Source organism: Pinus tabuliformis, chromosome 9 (genome assembly GCF_031772625.1).
Source record: "Pinus tabuliformis cultivar Carrire ecotype Pingquan chromosome 9, CPIR1, whole genome shotgun sequence".
NCBI classification, from domain to species: Eukaryota; Viridiplantae; Streptophyta; class Pinopsida; order Pinales; family Pinaceae; genus Pinus; species Pinus tabuliformis.
Genome location: NC_142307.1, coordinates 1,073,386,298 through 1,073,400,502, shown reverse-complemented (window position 1 = coordinate 1,073,400,502; position 14,205 = coordinate 1,073,386,298).

Here is a 14,205-nt window from a genome sequence, read left to right as displayed (position 1 = left end):
TACTCCAAACCGAAGTACTGGAATGAGTCCATTTCAAATTGTTTTTGGAATAAATCCAAGAGGTGTGTATGAGCTCAGAGATTTGGGTAAGCAGGAGACCAGAAGTGCAAAAGCTGAAGAGTTTGTTGTTGGAAATAATACTGAGAGGGGGGGGTGTTGTGGGGAAAAGTATCCGATGCGGATGACACTAACCCTTTCTAAAGGTGACAGACTTTAGCAACAACTGAATGACAAAGTTTTCATGTTCATCTTTATGAAAGCACAGAGAGAATAGAAAGAGGATCAACCAACCTGGTGTCTTGCGCTTAGTCGATCCTTGTCCTTCTCGCTTTGTATCCCGTTCCCAGCTCTTTACTCTCCAAGCCGATCCAGCTACACACAGAATCTGCGCAACAAAAGGGAGCAAACTACGAGATACAAGCAATCATAATTGAAGCATGGATTAGGTTGCATCAAATATACATGTAAACACAAAAGCATCTATGTAAAACAAGTATATAGAAGAACATGCAAACTTTATTGATAGAAAGTAACAGGGTTCCAGAGGAAGTTACAACCAATGATGTTGGCCCCAATCCAGCAGCACCTCCTCGGCAGCAAGAACTCTCTTCTTCACCTCTAGTAAAACAATCACCCAATAATCCTGGCAGTATACCAACAGCACCTCCTTGCTTATACCAAAATTCCAGCCTCTATAGACCTCATAGAAGAGCTCTATATATAGGAGAGAAGAGAAAAGGATGAGTCAGCTTGAGACTGACATGAAGCTGCCTTGTGTCCTCTCCATCTCCAGTTAATCTTCAGTTCCTGTGTCCACTTGGAGATCCTTGCTTACACATGGTGATCAAGTACCTCTTACTCATCACAGGGCGAATCTCATGACCCAAGTGTCAGTTTGGAAGCTTCCTGGGCAATTGACACCTTGCAGGAGGACTGTGCCACTTGGCCAATCTCGCCCAGCGCAGGTAGCCTTCATTGTTTTTGACTTCCAGCGCAGGTACAGAGTGGGACAGTTGCAATACAGCGCAGAAGCTCAGTTAAGCAGCTGACATGATCCAAAATAAGCCTGTTCTGAAGTGTTTTCAGGTGGAGAACTGATTGGAAGTGCTGTTGATTGATGACCTTGTTCTTTTAGGGGTAAGAACAACATGTTTAGGGACTGAGGATCCCTGTAATTATCGACATTTCCTGCTCCTTGACGCGAGGCACAAAAATGTCTATAACAGTTGCCCCCTAAAGTATGAGGCCGTTAATCGGGTGAAATGCTTTAGCTAGAGGGTCCGAAGTTCGTTCCAGTGCTGAGGAGAGTGCCCTGTAATACAATACAATACAATACATTATCTTTCATTCATCATTATTCTCATGATCTAGCTGAGGCGGCTATTCCCATGCTCAGCTTTCTATAAATACATTTTGGTACATATGACAGACGATCGTCTGAAGACAGACTGATAATCTTCCGCTAAAATTATCATCCTTTGAGGAGGATGATCATCTGCTGCAATGATGTACATGGCAAATGCTTTTATATTTCCTGAATATATATCGCAGCCCGGATGGATGAAACTAGATCCGGGGTCTTCAAACTCGTTCGATCTTCACTCTAAGTACAAGTCGATCCATGTGAGAATTACGCTGAAGTCGAACATGGAAAGACATCGCTTGATTACCGGTCAATAATGAAAACCGTTAACAAGCGCGAGAGGAATCACCAATAATGACGATGACCCTCAAGGTACGGCAGTACAATTCACGTGGCGTGAATAAAGGACTTGGCGTCGAACGCCACGCAAAATCTTCTGGTCGAAGGTCATTGATGTATACCTGTCGCCGGAAGTGAGAAACTTGCCATTGAGGCATGCAAGCTTCAAAGTACTGATGGGGGTGTTCCTAGATCGACTTCTTGGATAATGAGTTGAAGTCGACAAGAAGTGATCCGTCAAAGGAGGGCCTTGATGAATCCCACATCAATGACACGGAACGGAGCTAATGATTTAGTGGAGGTGAAACAAACTGTGACATATGATTCAGGGTGGCGATCATGAAATGGATGAAGGAAAATGTATGGTAGTGGATGGGACACGGTTGACACTTTCTGAATGACCCCTCTTGAACATATAACGACACTGATGTGATGGATCGGTAGCATTACCCCGAATGGATGGTGTGGCGAGGACCATGGTGATGAAACCGGTGAATGAGACAACCCAACCCGATGTGATACGGAAGAAAAGTGTCATGTTCAAGAGTGACTTGCTACCTCTAAATTTTGATGTTCTCCCAATTTTTCCCCAGTCATTTCTGATCAGTACCTCTTTATTTTTGTCAAGCTTGAGGAGGATAACATATGCTTGTTCTATAACCTGCCCTTCGGGCAAGCCCATCGCTAAGATTTAACGAGCCTAGCGATAGGGAAACTCGTTCTCGTCTAAAGACAAGTTTGTCGCTATTTAATTATTTTAACGAGTCTAACGACAAGGAAAACTCGGTCCTTTTCATTTTTAGAGAGTCTAAAAAGGTACAGAAAGTCAACTCCATAATTCCTTTTTCGTCATCTAATCCCTTAAGTCCGAAAAAGTATAAAACAATACAGAAGGGATGGCTATTCGGTACTTTTACGAGCCGAACAAGACAAGCGCTCGATCTTTTTGTGTAATAATCCCTCAGGTCCAAAAAGATTAAAATCTAGAGGAGGGATAGCTTTCGGTCGTTTAACGAGCTAGAAGGCCAAAAACTCGGCAAACTTTTCATATTTTACGAGTCAGTGAAAAGAGCTCAAAGAAGACTCGTCTTTTGAGGAACGAGTGATAAACAAGGATAGCAACTGATTCCAGGTACAAATTGGAATTTTCCAATCACGGTAGTGTTACAAGGAGGGCTAGGTGAAATCACTCTTCGCAGCCGTTCCTCAAAATAGGTAAACACACATGGGGGTGAACGATCGGCCAAATGAAATGGAGGTGATGGATGAGAACACGACCAAGGCTTTTAAGGCTTATAAATTTACGATCGCAATGGTTATTTACCGAGACAGGTTCATTTCTTAATGAGCTTGAACTTTGGCGAAAAACCTTGCTCACACTTTTCTATTTTTTAACGAGCATAAATTCCGTGGTAAAACTGCTCGATTCATGGTCAAATTTACTTTCATTAGCTTTTCTCTTTTCAAATGTAGTACTTCATTATCAATTGCTGCAACAAATTTTGTTAGAAATGGATAATAATTGCATGAAAACGAGAATATAACCCTAATATTTAACTTTAAACGGTGTAAAAAGTCATAAAAAGGGGTTTTTACCTCTCATTTACCATTTCATTTGTATTTTGCTTGTTGGAGCTCTGGAGGTGCCTCTTCTTCCTTGATTTTCACCAGCTGATTTCGGGAGATTCTGTGGACGATTTTCGGCGCCGTTTGGACCAGGTAGGAGCTAAACTTCAGCCCTTCACTTTCATGGTTTCCTTTTTCAGTTTCATGCCTGTTTTTCAGTGTTTCTGGGCCCCAGGGGTTCCATTAGGGCGCCCTGGCATCAGCGCAAGTTCCCCTTTCGAAACCTGCGCTGTATTCCAGTCAGCTTTGAGGCAAACTGAATTACAGAGCAGGGGGAACACTCTCTGCCTGCGCTGGGCCTAAAAAGACTGAGTTTGCATGAGTTTTTTGATGTTTTTTCGCCAGATTTTCATCAAATTCAGGAACTTACTCATTCTCTTGTTTGATTGTAGGGAACTTTGGACAAAATGTCCCTTACATGGCGAGAACGAGAACATGAAGCAGAGGACATGGTTGCACTCCATGACCCAGTCACGGTGAACGCGCTTCGGAACTGTGGCCTGCTGAAGTTCTTCCGTATCTCTAGCATGAGAGCACAGATTTCTTTACTGCAGTATATGCTTGATGCTTGGGATCCTGTTAACCAAGTATTCCAGATTAGGGGGAAGTCCTTTCCCTTGACCATAGAGGACATGTACTTCTTGACTGGGTTGTCAAGGCGGGGTGCTCCCATTTCTTTGTCAGGTACGGCTCGAGGGACTACTTCCACCAGAGACTATATACGTCAGTATTGCCGGGAAGGTTCACAGCCGAGCAAAGACGGCAAGATCAATATCCGTGACATCACTGACAGGTCTCTCAGATCCATTCTGTTTACTATTGGTAGGATGGCCGGTAGCGCAGCTTTGCATGTTGCCAACAGATCTTATATGCAGCACGCCTTGGAGTGTCTCCAACCGAAAGTGTTTAACTGGTGTGACGCAGTACTTGTTCAGATGAAAAGTCAATTGACCAAGGTAAAGGACGGGGGGCTGAAGAACTTTGGATTTGGTTCTATTCTTACTGCCTTTGTCTTGGAGAAAATCCCATTGATGCAACCTCAGTACATCTTGCTTGATATGCCTTCTCCGACCGAGCCACGCATGCAGAGGTGGGTCGACCATATGTCCCGGCATGCTGGTCAACCTCATATTACATTCACTGAGTCCTTCTTTAGGTGGTTCGAGCGTCAGGAGATGGCATTTTCTGAGTATCCATACGTGGGTATGGACTACCGAGGTGATCCGGACTTGGTGCTTCCGGATGGCGAGCAATGGGGTGCTATTGGTAAAATCTCTGACCATATCACTGTTTATTGTTTTCATTCATGATGTTTACTGTTCAAAACTGATCAAACTCTTGGGTGCATGCAGATGTTGGTCCTGTTCGTCCAGTAGCTCGTCCACGGTCGCCAGTTGCTGCCCCAGCAGCAGAGCCTGCTAGGAGAGTTGTTATTCGCGACCTTGGTGATATTGAGATACTTGCAGCTGTGCAGGAGCAGGTTGAGAGCCTTACTCGTGGCCTTCCGGATGTACAGATTGACGAGTTACCTTTACAGTTGCAGCGACACACCATCGGCGTGCCTAGACGATGGACTCGTCTCTTGCGCATGATCGCACAGACCGTGACGTACTTTCATGAGCACCATTAGGCTAGGGTGCCCCCTAGCATCTTTTTTGAGTTCTAGGTCGTATGACCAATTTTGTTTTGATTACAGCACATTATGTACAAACTATAAACAGCTTTATATATTTTGATTTTCGGAGTTTATTTCGGTTTATTTGTGATCCACTTACATAGCACCGATGCATCTCTTTTTATATATGTTGTAAATGTCTATCTAATACATAGTTTGCCAATGAATCTGTTAATGTGTTCAAGTTTCTGGAAATATGCTGGTATTGAATTGAATCAAACTCTCTTTCCAAAATCTTAACTCTTAGAAACATACGATAAATAGCTGGATTGCGGACTGAGTATATACCAGTGAGCTGTAGTATCACAAGTTGTGAGTCTAGCCTGACAATTAGTCGGCGTATACCATGAGCAATGGTATCAGAGAGGAGTTCGATCAACGCACTATACTCAGCGATATTGTTTGTCGACCGTCCAATACACACACCTCTGAAACTCACTAACTCGCCGCTTGGATCAAAAATGGCCCAGGCAGCGGAGGACAAATTCCGCGTACTACGACTCGCTCCGTCGGCATATCCCACATATGTTTCAGAATAATTCGACATCTGCAACAAACGAGAAGGGTGGATTACTACCGAAGCAAACATTTTAGCGAAAACAAAATACAACAAAAGCACTCAGGTTACTATTTAGGCATAGTAACGCTTGAGGTACAACCCGTTACGGGGTTGCGCCAGTGGTATTCCGTCATAATCCATTAACTCGTAGGCTCCTTTTGCTAACACCCTTTTAACAATATAAGGACCCATCCATAAGGACTGAAATTTTCCTGCTCCTAATTTATCGGATTCTTGGTCGTAAAGCAAAACCAAGTCACCCTCAGAGAAGTTGCGCGGTTTGACATTCTTATCGAACTGTGCTTTGACTTGTTTCTTATGAGCCTCGTTCGCCAAAGCGGCGTCACGACGGTTTTCATCCAACTGGATCAATTCCAGGAAACGAGCCTCTTCTTCTGAGGTTCCGGGGAGGAGGTCAATTGCGAGTTTAAGTGACGAAATTTCGCACTGGATCGGTAAAACTGCCTCCAGGCCATACACCAATTGGAATGGTGTGAACCCAGTGGCGTTTTTTACCGAGGTTCGGTAAGCCCATAGTGCTGAGTACAGGATTAGATGCCATCTTCTTTTATGAACCCCGATCATCCTTTGCAACATACGCTTCAGGACCTTGTTGATTGCCTCAACTTGTCCGTTGGCTTGTGGATAATACGGAGTAGAGCTGTCGTGAGATAGCCCTAATTTGGCAGCTAATTCGATCATCATGTGATTGCGAAAATGCGATCCATGATCTGTCACTATAGCTTGCGGTACGCCGAACCTGGCGACTACATGATTGAAAAAGAAAAGGGCAGCTGTTTCACCAGTGTTATCCAATGTAGGCATCGCCTCGGCCCATTTGGTAAAATAGTCAACAGCGACTATAATATACCCATGCCCCCCGGTCGAGGTGGGGTTACATTGCATGAAATCGATGCCCCACTTGGCGAAGGGCCCAACAGCAACTATCGGCTGTAAGGGTGCGGGTGGTCTTCTGGTTTTGCTATCAAAGATCTGACATGCATGGCAACTTCTGACAGCTATTATGCAATCTTTAAACATAGTTGGCCAGAACTATCCTGCTCGTAAGATTCTTTGTGCTGTCGCATATCCAGATTGATGCCCCCCGCACGCGCCTGAATGACAATCATTCAGGGCTTTTTCGGCCTCCTCATGGGTAAGGCACCTCCTCAGAACCGTATCGATGCCACGACGGTAAAGTGTATCACCGACGATCATGTAGTCTTTTGATTGGTATCGTATACGTTTTCGTTCCGAGTGTGAGGTATTAGGCCTAAATTTTTGGGTTTGGAGATAAACAATGATGTCTCCATACCACTCATCGCTTACTGATATCAGAAACAAATTTTCATCCACGATTGACTCTTCTGATGTATCATCGTTGGACGACGATGGGAGATCGCATAATAATTCCGCGAAAACTAGGGCTTTCTTCGATTTGGATTTTACAAAATCTAAATCAAACTCTTGAAGGATGGCTATCCATTTTGAATATTTGCCCCCAAGCAACTGTCGCGACAGTATATATGTCATGGGATTGCAATCTGACAAAACGGTAGTTTTCCTAAAGAGGACATAATGTCGAAACCTTTGAATCGCTTGAACAGCAGCAAGCGCTAGTTTTTCAACATAGGAATATTTACTTTCTGTGTCATTTAATTTTTTACTTAAATAATAAATAGGATGTTCAATTCCATCGACTTCTTGCACTAAGACCATCGCAATGGTCGTATCTGCTGCAGCAATGTACAGGTTAAAATCTCTTTGATAGTCCGGGGCGTACATTAATGATGCTCTTACTAGACAATCTTTCAGAGCGTCAAAGGAAGCTTGCGCAACCTGGTCCCAGACAAAAGGTACATCCTTTTTCAAAAGACGAGTATAACCTTTGGCAAGTTCTGCGTAATTAGGAATGAACCTCCTCAGAAAGTTTGCTTTCCCTTGGAGTTTCTGAATCTGAAGGAAATTTGAAGGTGGAGGCAAATTAATGATTGCCTGAACCTTACAGGGGTCGAGACGAATCCCGTCCTTAGAAACTACAAATCCAAGTAAGCGACCAGAGCCGACGCAAAACACACACTTATGCGGATTGAGTCTTATCTTGTAATGTCGGCAACGTAGAAATATTGCTCTCAAATGCCGCGGATGATCAGTCCGCTTCCGCGAATGAGCCGGAAGATCGTCGAGGTAAGGTTGAACGATGTTCTTGATGTCATGGAAGGCATAATTCATTGCCCTCTGAAACGTCGCCCCTGCGTTCTTTAAACCAAAGGGTAATTTTCGATAAGCGAATGTGCCCCACGGACAGATGAATGCAGTCTTAGACTGGTCCTGTGGGCGGATATTTATTTGATTATACCCGGAAAATCCATCCATAAATGAAAAGATTTCACATCCGGCGCATTCATCAATTATCTGGTCGATGAAGGGTGTAGGGTAGTTGTCCTTTGGACAAGCTTTGTTTACATCCCTATAGTCGACGCACACTCTTATCGTCCCTTGTTTTTTTCATAACAGGGACAATATTCGATACCCAATCGGTTAGAGGAACCGGGTAGATGAATCCAGCATGGAGGAGTTTTTCAACTTCCGCCTTAATGGCAGCGGATTTCTTCGGATGTACCTGCCGAAGCCGTTGTCTTACTGGTTTGACATCAGGATACATTTTAATTTCATGTTCAACTATGTTCGAGTCAATGCCTGGCATTTCATCATATGACCATGCAAAGACATCTCTAAATTCGCGAAAGAGAGCACTATATATTTTTAGTTCTGAAGGGGAACAACTTTTGCCGACATGAATATTCTCAACAACATCAGATTTTGTCGAGATATTTATGGCTATGGTCTCTTCAATATTGGATAGGTTTCTTTCTGAATCCACCGTATTTACAGTATTTGTTAGGAATTCAAACACTGAAGGGTGGTATAGGTCGTGATGAGTTTCTTCTTCACACTCTGGAAGAAGGGAACGATGGTGGTTATCATTCCATGGTGCCCCCTTAATCATCATTGATTGCAAGATTCCTTCGTCAGTCCCATGAACTTTTGACCATGGATCTAATGGGGTACCATATTCTTCGGATCTATCTACCCAAATGCTTGACGAGCGTTCTTTTGGGCTCGCCTCCCATGCCTGAAACATTGATTGCTACAATATTTCAATAGGGCTAGGGGGCAAAACCATTTGATGATCCATGACGACTTTGTCTTCTGCGACCTTCGACGAAGATACCATGTTGCATGTTGCTACAAACGGGATATTCCCTTCATGGAACGGAGGTGGCAACGCGAAAGTTCCCATCATTGTGGGATCTTTTAGCAAGCCTACTCCTATATCTTTTATTGAATGGTCGCTCCCATGGATCAGGGGAATGCTTCCAGTAACTTGTGAACCATTAGGGAGGAAATTCTGTTGGTCGACGATCGTAATCCCTCCTTCAAACGGGAATGCGATCTTCCTAAAATATGTCGACACTACAGCTGCCATGGCATATATCCATGGTCTTCCCAGTAGAATGTTATAGTCAAGATTGCCATCAATGACTTCAACATCAATCTCTACTGTTTTTCCTCCTAGTTCAACCTTAAAGTTATTTAGGATTCCGTACGGAGTGTACGTCCTACCGTCAAATGCTTTCAATGTCGTCGAAGATCGCGACAATGTTGGAGATCCAAGAGTTTTCCAGCAACTCATCGACATGATACATGTCGATGCGCCCTCATCAATAATCGTTCTATGAACAGTTTTGTTGAGTGCTTTCACTTGAATAAGGAAAGCTAATTGCGCTGGTAACTGAGGATCATATCCTTTGTGATCAAAGGATACAAGATTGGAATCTTTAGGATCCACTCCACCAATTGCTGATAACAATGCCTGTCTTTGGGATGGGCAATTTTGTAGTACCTCAAGAGTCGACATAGCAGATGGCGATTGGGCCAAATCCTCCACTACATTATAGTGTTGCGCCGCTCTGGCGCGAGGGTTGAATGTCGACTTGTGGACTACTCCCTTAGGTGGCTTTATTGTTAATTCATGCGTGAGGGGGGGTACAACTTCTGCCGAAGTTGTTGTCGAACTACTGGGTTGATCTTTCCCTTTGTCGTTCGACACCGGCGGATTTCCATAATCTTTATTCCTAGTCGATATCAAAGCATCACTTTGCTTAGAAACCGACAGCATAAGCACTTGTGACGGGGAAGCATTTCCACTATCAACCATATTCTGACCTGGGGCAGGAAACGGATCAGTCAACACAGCTGAAGTTTGGGAACTTTTCAGGAACCTCTTCAACTCAGCTTTGAACGGACAGTTCTTTGTTGAATGATTTTCATCACATATTTGACATGGAGGAAATTGTTTCTTTTGCCCAGGAGGGTTTGAAGAAGTTTTTTGAGGGGATGATCCACCTTGTTTCTTCTTCTTCCCTTTGTTTTGTTTCTTCTTGCTTCCTGGTTGATTGGAGTTTTTGTTTTTATCTGTAGATACAGCATTTACCTCCGAAGCAAGAATCTCTTGATTTGCTTTTTGATTCGAAGTCTTACGGGCTTTCTTATTCGAATCCCTTGTCGACTTAGCGTTTGCAGTTCCAATCACGCCATCACCGGCATGAGAGTCACTATTCGATCCGGGAGGAGGAGGGATTGAAAATTCCGGTCTGGGGGCATCAGGTATCTTATCATAGAGCGTGCCCGACTGAGTATACACTAAGTCCAAATACTGAGCACGAGCAATAACCTGCTCCTCTGTTACGACGCCCCCCTTGGCCACATCTTCTGTAATTGCCGGCAGAAGCGACTTTATAAACCACTCAGCTAATAGCTGATCTGGAACATAGGTCTTTACCATTCTGCGACGACGACGCCACTCATGTATATGATCAGATATATGTGTGGCGGTTGTCTGCTTGAAATTAGTTAAGATTTCTGTTCCAGTTTCGTACCTTATAGGTAACTGAAAGTGTGTCAAGAAAGTCGTGGCTAGGGAACTAAAATTGTCGAAAGAGGCTCTAGGTAATTCAATATACCATTTGGCCGCCGGACCAGTCAATGTCCTCTGGAAAAGACGAAGCCTTATTGAATCATCATTCAAGGTATTCGACGAACACCACAGATGGAATGTCATCACATGATTCGACGGGTCTTCGCCCGGATTTCCATTGAATTTAGGAATGTCCGAAGGAAGTTTGTGAGGAATCGCTGGCCACCAATGGGCATAGGCGATTGGATCGTTCATCAATCGATGTAAATCTGGTAATTCTAAAGTCGCCACGAATGGCAACTGCTGATTCAGGTTTGGCGAGGCGTACCCAGGGTACGATTGAATCGCCTGAGCAGTAGGTCTTTGCATACCAGTATAATGCAACTGATGTTGATATGACTGATATGGTTGGTGGGCTTGGCCACTGTAAAGTGGTTGGTTTAACCCGTTCTGAATATAGGGTTGCCCACTATTCGCAAAGATCTGTTGCTCAGATCCCTGGTATACCTGTTGAAACTGAGGTTGTTGGTATTGCACCATCCATGGTTGTGAAGCCATGTTTTGTTGTGCAACACTAACCGACGGCCCAAGATGCGGGGTTATGGTCCCCGTTTGTATCTGTGTCGTCCCGGCAGTCGGCGATTGTGGTTGTGTTGCAGGGTCAATTGGCTGTTGCATTACAACTTGGGGTTGACATACAACAGGCATCGATTGAACTTGCGACACGGTTACAATTGCTGGCGTCGTCGGGATATGAGACATAGGTACACTTTGTTGCATAGAATATACAACTCTTGGTTGTTGGGGTAACATAGGTACCCAACCACTCGTCGTTACTTCAGTCAAACCTGAATGTGGTTGAAAACTGCCATATGGGTATCCTCCCGAAAGAGGAAGTGAAAGGGCATATTGCCCCCCATACGGTAACAATCCGGAGCTCAAGGGTATAGATGGCCTTTGAGGACTGGATGGCCCAAAATGATTCCCAAAGGGATCAATTTGTCTAGTTTCAACATAAGAATTACCGGGTATTATACCGGAAGAGCAAACTGGAACAGACCAAGTTGTCATAATAGTCCCTGGGTGGACTCCTTCTAGTTGATGAGAACTAGTTGGGACAGATGGTATGCCGGCAAACATCGTTGGAATGGCAGCAGGAGCTTCTGCTGTCGCCGTGTCGTTTGGCATAGTTCTAGATGTCGACGATTGTTCAGACATTTTAAGTCTATCCAATAAACTTCCTAACGATTCTTCAGGAACTTCTTGTGGCGATAGACAAACTTCTGATGCAGAAGGAAAAAGAGTGGAACCTACTCCAAAATGAATTGGAGTATTCGCTTGCTGGTCCTCTACGATTTCTTCTATTGTGATCAGACCAGGAGGAAGAGGCAGACCGTCAGGTCCGTAATAGATTTCTGGTGCCGAAGAAGGGGTTGTTTCGACAGCGACAGTTGTTTGAACAACAAGACTCTGTGGACCGGTTTCAAATGGAACTGGTTCAGTTAAACAAGTACTTGTTTTCAGACTAGGATCAATACAATTGTCCTTCTGTTGCCGTTGAACTTCTTCAATAGAGGCAGAGATTCCAGAAATATTGGGAGTGACCAGAATCTCAGATGTTGTTGGAACTTTCGTTCTAACTTTAAAAGGAGATTTTGACCTGGTCCAGCGAGATCGCTTTGCTCGTACTACTTTCGGTTTCGGAGACAAAGATGGTCGACCTGCAAGCCTCCCTGAACGACGGGGTTTTAATTGACTTTCCTCCACGATTGCGGATTACTTGATCAACTAAAATACAAAAAAGGGGAATTATGTTTCCGTATTGAATGAATTTTATTAGACGCTTTTAGACACAACTTTGCTTTTTCATGTTTTAAGAGTCGAGAAAAAGCTAAAGATGACTCTAGTCGCCTTCGATGTATTAACGAGCCCGAAGTGACAAATGCTCGGTTGGACCTTTTCAATTATAGAGTTTGAAAAGAGCCAAAAGAAACTGCTCTGGAGATCTAGGCAGAGGGTGTGCCAAACCTTTCGCGAAACCACAGAATACGTTTTACGGTACGGGTGGTCGATCTTCGTGAATGCTGTGTTCACTGCATCGCGATCAGTAGGGCGGTCGACACGGCTTCCTAAGGATAAAGGATAATTGCCTATAGGGGTCTCCCAATATACGCGACGGTACGCGGGAGCTCAAATCCGTATTAGTGCTATCGTCCCTCAGGAGGAATCACCCACCTTCGTAGAGATCGACAGTCACTACGTTTAACGACGCCGGAACACGTCTCTACCTAGACCTCTATTGTGAGCGTTATGTTACAATGCGTTTTTAGATTCATTCAATATATTTTAAGTTGATCTTGTTTATCAGTTTGTCTTTCAGGATCACCACGAGATGTATTGGTACAAATTCCTAAATGCAGCTAAAATGATAAGCAAGCTTTCACAATCCTTTTAGCTTTGAAAATCCTAACTACTGAGGGGAGAGAAAAACAATATCTTTCCACACAGAGCACAAAGCACAAACTAATGCACTTTCTCCTAGATCAGACACCCAAACTTATCAAAAATGCAAATGCAAGATGCATGTATTTCTTTTCTTTTCCTTTAATGTTGATGCTTAACAAAAGGAAAACTGTTGTATGACTTTCGAATTCAATTTGAAGCGTAAACAAACAAGTATTGTCTAAATGAAAAGACGCTTTACAGGTACTTGTTTTACACCAAAAATATATGAATTAAAATCATAAAGTGAAAACAAACCAACTTAAACAGCTATGAACAGTAATAACACTAACTCATAAGATCGCAATCTAAGAGGCCACAGCTACTAGGTTCGCTTTTCACAATGGGAAATTGTAACTGAAACAAGAAATACTGAAAGAACATTTACAATTTCATCACACAACTGAGGCGGAATAATGTCAAGGAGATAAGGTCTACAGCAAATACAATAACCAGCAAGCAATCAGCCAAAAAACAAGTGCAAACAGGGCCAAGACACAAAGGAAGAGCTGAGCTAGACTAAGGCCAACTGGACCAGCGCAGGCACTGGTCTGCCAGTTTCACTCTCAGCGCAGTTCCCGAAGGGAGCACCTGCGCTGTAATGCAGACTGCCTGTGGACAGCCTGCACTGACTTACGAGAGTTACGTCTGCTAAGAATTCCGGGTCATAAAAAGCTCAAAAATGTACTGTTTTGACTGAAATAAAATGCTATGGGTTAAGTACAGGCTAAGGGATGATCAAGAGGATAAAGATCTATCACAAAGAGTAAGGATTCATCTGTAGATTAGCTCTTTAAATCTTGAATTTGCTCAGCAAAGGAGCAAGAGTAGCAAAAACCCTCTACTTCGCTTTTGATAGAGTCAAAAGCTTTTCGATTCGGTACTCCTTTCTTCAAGAAATGAATAGCAAAATACTACAACAACAAGATACTAGGATCTCCCCAGTGGAGTCGCCAGTTTGTTGTGGGGAAAAGTATCCGATGCGGATGACACTAACCCTTTCTAAAGGTGACAGACTTTAGCAACAACTGAATGACAAAGTTTTCATGTTCATCTTTATGAAAGCACAGAGAGAATAGAAAGAGGATCAACCAACCTGGTGTCTTGCGCTTAGTCGATCCTTGTCCTTCTCGCTTTGTATCCCGTTCCCAGCTCTTTAC